Raw genomic sequence first — 7164 nt, 5'->3', positions numbered from 1 at the left:
GACTATTTATCTTGGTGCTAAGTGGGCAGAAGTATGATTCATTTTATAACGCTGTTTACCCCAAAATAGGAAAAAAATAATGACCCCTAACAATGTGTCTGTGTCAGTATTCATTTCATACTCAAGGGGTGTGTCACATGGGTGCTCACTGAAACCACATCTTTTAGGCAGGTAATGTCTGTACTTTCACTCTGTGTTTTGTCACATAACAGATATATAGGGGTAGACTTACTAAAGTTTCTAAAGAGGACAAGTGGAGGTGTTGCCCATAGCAACCAATCAGATTCTATCTATCATATTCTAGAATGTACTTGGTTAATGAGACCTGCAATCTGATTGGTTGCTATGGGCAACACCTCCACTTTTCGTTCTTAGAAGCTTTAGTAAATCAACACCATAGGGTTTCAATCAGTGCATAAGTTGATATACTCTATGAACTAAGCTGAGAGCATTTTTATCGCCTATCAGATCTCATAGGCGCTGAAGGCGAACTTGTTACAATAACTTAAAAACTGAAAAAAAAATAAGCTAACATTGTGCCTACAAAATAACACAATCTATGCCGTTTCCAGAAAATAAAAGTTCATTTGTCAGACCAGGCTGAAGAAGAGTTTTAAAAAAGTTTTTAAAATATGATGATCTCCATGTCACAATTACTCTATGGAAGTTTTGAGGGCAGCCGAAGAACATCAACATTAGCATCATCATCATCATTTATTTATATAGCGCCAGCAAATTCCATAGCACTTGACAACATCCTGTTTTAATCAGCGAGCATAGCCGTCCTTTATTGTTTTTCTAAGAAGTGCTACTTTTGATAGTGATAACACTTTTATTAGGTGTGTTAACTGTACAAGACAATACTTCAAAGCTATTTTAAAAATAGGTGGTAACCATTGAAATGTGAGACATTAACACGGCATCCTGTGTGTTGATAGAGATGTGTGTTCAGCAAATGTGTTAACCTGCAAACAGCAAATACAGTCATAAAATTAAAATATTAATACTTGTTTCCATCAAATTGAAGACACTTCATATACTAGGTTTCCTGTACAATATCTGCTTTTACTGGTCAAGCAGAAGGTTTCTGTATAACTAACTTAACTTAAAATCATTTTAATATTAAATCTAAATATTACTGATTAGTTGCATTTTTTGTGTAAGGTAAAACTGATTTAACTGATCTCTGAACCAAAATATTATTTCTTGTATGCGAAAGCCAAATAAGTGTTTCCTATAGCCCATATTTTGTTCCTGACTGCAGTCTTCCTACAATTCACAGTGGTTTCCTGGCATGAATTGGGTTATTAACAGTTCCAGCCACTTGAATACAGGCAACCCATGAAAGTATTCAGATTGACAGGATTTGTTGTGCATGACACCTCCTTAGCATCACTTATGTCTGATTAGAGTCAGAGCAAAGAAAGTTGGCACTGGAACAAGGAATTATGGGACTGAAAATGTTTTGAGCGCAATCAGTCTACAAAACTTAATGATTAAAGAAGCTCTAACCACATGCCTACAAACCTAAGATAAAAAAAATAACAAGTGGCATTAGACCTACTAAACTATATGTGGATTTACATATCTCACAAGCTTTGCCTCATTCATTATAACTATCTTTGTGCTTCTGATCTACAAAATAAAACTATTTGCTAATGTCTCTCCCGAAAAACGTGAAAACATTTATTTTTCTTAGCAATTGCTTAAATATTTTACCACATCCTGTATCTATCCTTGCACTTCTTCGATTTAACATTTACTTTTCCAAGACTACTATTTCTCCAGTTCCATCCAAACAGCTTGGGTGGTAATAGGGTCCAGAGGCTAACAGCCTGGCCCTTTTGGCTTACGGGGACCAGGGTTAAGAAAAGATCAGAACCTCTGTAGCTGCAAATTTGCACCTCAGTGCACCTCAATATAATGGTCAATGGTCCCTAAATATGTAATCCAAGGGAATGTCTTCAAGTTTTAAACTCCAAAGGAAATGTTTTATATTTGCAATCCCAAATCTTACATTTTTGTAATTCAATGGAAAATATTCTAGTAGCAATCCAACGTATCTCTTCTATTTTCACACATTAGAAATAATATAAAACCTGTTATGCACAATGCAAACTGCTAGCTGAATGCACCTGGAGCAGAACGTTCGAACGGATCGGAGAGTCGATAGCCACTCCGTTAATAACAGTGAAGGTACGATGTGGACATTTCATAATGATGTGGGGTACAAAGCCAATGCTGATAGCTATTTAATGATAAAGTGATCATCTTCACCCCATGTTGCAGCATTTCTTGACTGACAGAAGGGGTGTTTTTCAAGATGACAATGCCCCTTCAACAGATAATGTACGCTCACCAAATGGATTGCTGGGCTTGACTCTTATGATATCCATATGTCCATATATTATCTTCAGTCACCAGCTCTGAACCAAATGAAGCATTTATGGAACATTCTGGAAAAATTCATGCAAGAGCATTTTCCACTGCCATCCACCAGGCATTAGTTATGTAATTTTCTTGTGCAAGAAGGGGGCTGCGTTCCACCTTCAAGGCTCAATACAATGGTATACTCAATACTATGGGGCATACATGTCATATTGACCCCATGAGGAGGTCCAGTAAGGGAGGCTATGGCATTTTAACACCAGTTTGATCACAATGAGTCAAATTTCACAAATCGCAGTTTCAGAAATTGCTGTGTTTCTTCCTGCAAAATAAGACTTACCCCCAAAAATGAGCACAATCCACCCCTTTATCTCATTTTAATAATATTGCTCTACAAAATAAAATCAAGTCCACAATGAGGAATAGGTAATTATTTAGCTTTTTCCACTTACATCTTGCTGAAATGTAATGTCATCATTTGGCAGTAAAAGAGATGTAAAAAAAAAAAACTTAGAAGCGTAGAATAACGATTCCAGGCTCAGGAGAGATCTTGTAATGATAGTATTATTATTTATTATTATTGTAGATTTGTAAGGCGCCGCAGCGCCGTACAGTAGAGAAAACAGGACATACATAAAACAGGGACATAAAAGGTAGACAAAATAAATGCAGACATAAATACAAAGGGTATGGAGGACCCTACTCATTAGAGAGCTTACATTCTAAGTGGAAGAGTGCACAGCTGAAACAAGAGGAGTAAATGTGGCGATTCGGACAGTTGTGAGGGTACATTAGTGTGAATAGTGTTATTGGGGATATGATAAGCTCTAAAAAAGAGATGGGTTTTCAAAAGTGTCTAAAAATTTGAAGGTTGTGAGAAAGTCTGATTGGGCGTGGTAGATAATTATAGTATAAGGTCCTGCCATGGCTCAAAGTGATACTGTTTTCCTGTTTTCGACTACTAAGCTACATGAAACCACGGAACACTCTGCTTAGTGGTAAGAAGTGCTTTATTACTGGACATGATGCTGTGTGTGTCATATTGATCAACCACAAAACATTCTTACATACTAACTAATTAAATATGTGAAAACTTCGGTCTGTTCTTTTTTTGTTACATATACTATAGAATGTTTTTATTTAATTTTTTTGCAAGATTATGTGTATTCTTTGCTGGATGAAAACATTTCACTCGGAATGGGATTTTGAAGTTATTTGTACTTTGACAAGGATTAGTTGACATCCCCTCCGTGATAAAGATCTTCAATCCTATATCTCCTGCTAAAGGTTTTGGCCACTTTCAGACATGTCAAGTAATTAGTTCTCCGTCATGTAGCGATTAGGTGGAGGGATCACTCAACTGGGAATCAATCTATAATTTTAAGTGGAAAAGGACATATCTGGAGAAAACTGTGAGCTGGTTTACATATAACTAGCAGCCATGACTGGCCCTTGGTAGAGCATAGGTGATGATGCAACAAGAGATGGGGCTAACCCAGGCTCAGGTGGGGTCTACCTGAAAATCAGACCCTCTGCCCAAACAGCGCCAAAGAAGAGAGCTCCCAGAGGTGGTTCAAGAGCAGAATGAGTTGACACCATTATTGTCTCAGCTGTATTTGGAGTTTCCAAAAAACATTCTGTAGAATGACGAAAATCGATGATTCTAATGCTTCCGAAAATCGATCAGCACAAAATTTCACAGTAACTTCGCACATGATTAACTGCAAGATTTGAAACTCGCAATGTAAACAGAATCAAATATTGGGACATATTCTGGATGACGTCAGCAGAATTACACAATAGGGGAAGGTAGAACACAAGCACCAGGCCATCACGTCCCGAAAACTTGGAAAGTAATGACTTTGGATAGGCTTTCTAGATTACATTGGTGTGTCCAGTTAGCACACTGACTCATTAACCTACGGAGTCACAAAAATCTCTTCAGTTAGACATTAAAATTATTTTTTATATAGACCTTTCCCTGCTTTTATTAGTGGCTAACACAGTAATCTACTATTCTGTACATTAATGTATACTTTTTTTAACCAAAGTGACAGCACCACCTTATGGCAAGTTATTGTTATTACATCTAATTGGGACACTAAGGGCTAGATTTACTAAGCTGCGGGTTTGAAAAAGTGGGGATGTTGCCTATAGCAATCAATCAGATTCTAGTTGTCATTTTTTAGAAGGTACTAAATAAATGAAAGCTAAAATCTGATTGGTTGCTATAGGCAACATCCCCACTTTTTCAAACCCGCAGCTTAGTAAATCTAGCCCTAAGGCATTGATCTTGGATATGATATGTCCCATGTAAATGGTTTATACCATAAGTAGTTTTCTTAACTTCGATTCTTGACATCTGTTTTTCATCTCTAAAAACCTGTTTAACTACATTGTTGGGTTTAAGCTTAACCCTGCCATCGATTGTTTAATCAATTGTTTGTTTTAAAAGGATTAGCCTAATAGATATAAAATAGTTCTTAATTTATCTTAACTGTGTAATGTAATATATGTATCCACATGTGGGTTTAATGAAATGATTTATTTCTCAATGTGATTGGATAGCATTGTGCTTGTCGACGGTAGTAATGTCAACAGTCACAATGCCGGTATTAAACAAGCAATGCTGGCGGGCCCGGTGGCTGTTTAGCTGCCGGACCCCCCGGCACAAAACACTTATTAAAACAAATTCCAAACAGCAATAAAGCTTAAAACTATGCCACAACTGCTCCACTCCCAAAACAGCCTAAAACCTTTTGCTGGTAGCCAGCGGAAGCGGCGGCAATACAGCCGCCGCCACGCAACGGGTTAAAAATAAATCCCAGCGTGAGCTGGAGAAGTCCGGGCATAACAAAATGTTAAGTAGAATTCCACACAGGACTTTTACAATGGACAATGTGGAAGAAGGATGGGAAGGCTGGGAAAGGAGATGTTAGTCTAAAAAACAAAATTACAATACATTCTGGCCATGGCAGCACATGGCACAGGTGATGCCTTGGTACATTGTTGCCTCAGCCCTGGCAACATGGGTTTGTTTCTGACCAGGGTGCATGTAAGTCCTCCCAGTGTTTGCGTGGGCTTCCACCAGGTGTTTCTGGTAGGTTAAATGGCTCCTGACTAAATTAGCTTTAGTGTGTTTGTAGTGGGGAGATAAGAGTGTTAGCTGCATTGGGCCAGGGCCCGATGTGCAGGTATAAAACAGTTTAATTGCACAGTGATGTGGAATATGTAGGCCCTATACAAATGAATTATAATAATGTTAATCTGGCCAATTGCATTGCAGCCATGCCTGATCTGGGAAAACTCAGCCTGGATTTATGAAAAGACCAAGGGCTAGATTTACTAAGCTGCGGGTTTGAAAAAGTGGGGATGTTGCCTATAGCAACCAATCAGATTCTAGCTGTCATTTTGTAGAAGGTACTGAATAAATGAAAGCTAGAATCTGATTGGTTGCTATAGGCAACATCCCCACTTTTTCAAACCTGCAGCTTAGTAAATCTAGCCCCAACATTTAAGCTGGGTACACACTACAGAAAATTTCTCCCGATGCGATATGTTTAATGATTTTACCAACGACTGAAACTCCCGATCAGCAGCCGATTCCTGTGTACACACTGTACACGTTTTACAAGATTTACCTTCAGATCTGTGCTCTTCATCTGCCATAACCATTAGCCGAAAAGATGGTGACTCTGCACACTCCATAGAGATCTATGGTCACTGCCGGTCCTGAGTGCTTACACACTGCAGGATTTGTCCGTGGGACCAAAAACTTAAATGTATTTATCTTAAACATGTGAAATACAGTGGTGGTAGAAACAATGGAAAATTAAAGTGGTGGGGGGGCATGTAAAACTTTCCCTGCCTTTTGAGGAGTTCGGAAGCATGAAAATGTGTGTGGTCATAAAAATCTCTAAAAATAAAGAGTATATGTGTATAGAAGAACAATAGTAAGTTTTATTATAGTTTTAGTTTAAAAAATGAATTGGTAAAGACGTAAAATATAAATCAGGCCTGACAGTGTACGTAACTACAATTTAAGCTTTTTGCACTGTAAAACCACAAGATGTTTTGTTCTTATTATTTTAAAAATGACTAATCTTTATACTAGACTAGAAACATTGAATATATTATCATCATCAACTATAACACCACTAATTCCATAGCGCTGTATAGAGAACTCACTCACATCAGTCCCTGCCCCATTGGAGCTTACAATCCTAATCCCCTAACATACACACACAGACTGAGAGAGACTAAGGCCAATTTAATAGCAGCCAATTAACCTACCAGTATGTTTTTGCAGTGTGGGAGGAAACCGGAGCACCCGGAGGAAACCCACGCAAACACAGGGAGAACATACAAACTCCACACAGATAAGGCCATGGTCGGGAATCGAACTCATGACCCCAGTGCTGTGAGGCAGAAGTGCTAACCAGTGAGCCAGCATCTTAGGGAGTTATTCATTATCTCTGCAAAAAGGAACCTTGTGGCTTCCTATCCTGAGATTTTAGAGGTTATTGCCGTCAATGTGCCTGGGCAATGTCCATGCGCCACATGACTGGCAATTGGATTTCTTCCTATGCCTATATTCCTAAAAGAAATAACTTTGTTTGTAGGCTAAGTGTTAACATGGTTATAGTCCTACAAGCTGAGCACCCATAACAGTAATAGAAACCTGGATTGTTTTGAGGCCCAAACCAAGTTTATTTCGATTTTGTTTGGGGGGGAAACAAAGTAGGATACCATTTCTGGCTTAAAGCTAGGAGCTTT

The sequence above is a fragment of the Mixophyes fleayi genome (genome assembly GCF_038048845.1).
Source record: "Mixophyes fleayi isolate aMixFle1 chromosome 12 unlocalized genomic scaffold, aMixFle1.hap1 SUPER_12_unloc_2, whole genome shotgun sequence".
Classification (NCBI taxonomy): Eukaryota; Metazoa; Chordata; class Amphibia; order Anura; family Limnodynastidae; genus Mixophyes; species Mixophyes fleayi.
This window is presented reverse-complemented; position numbering follows the sequence as displayed.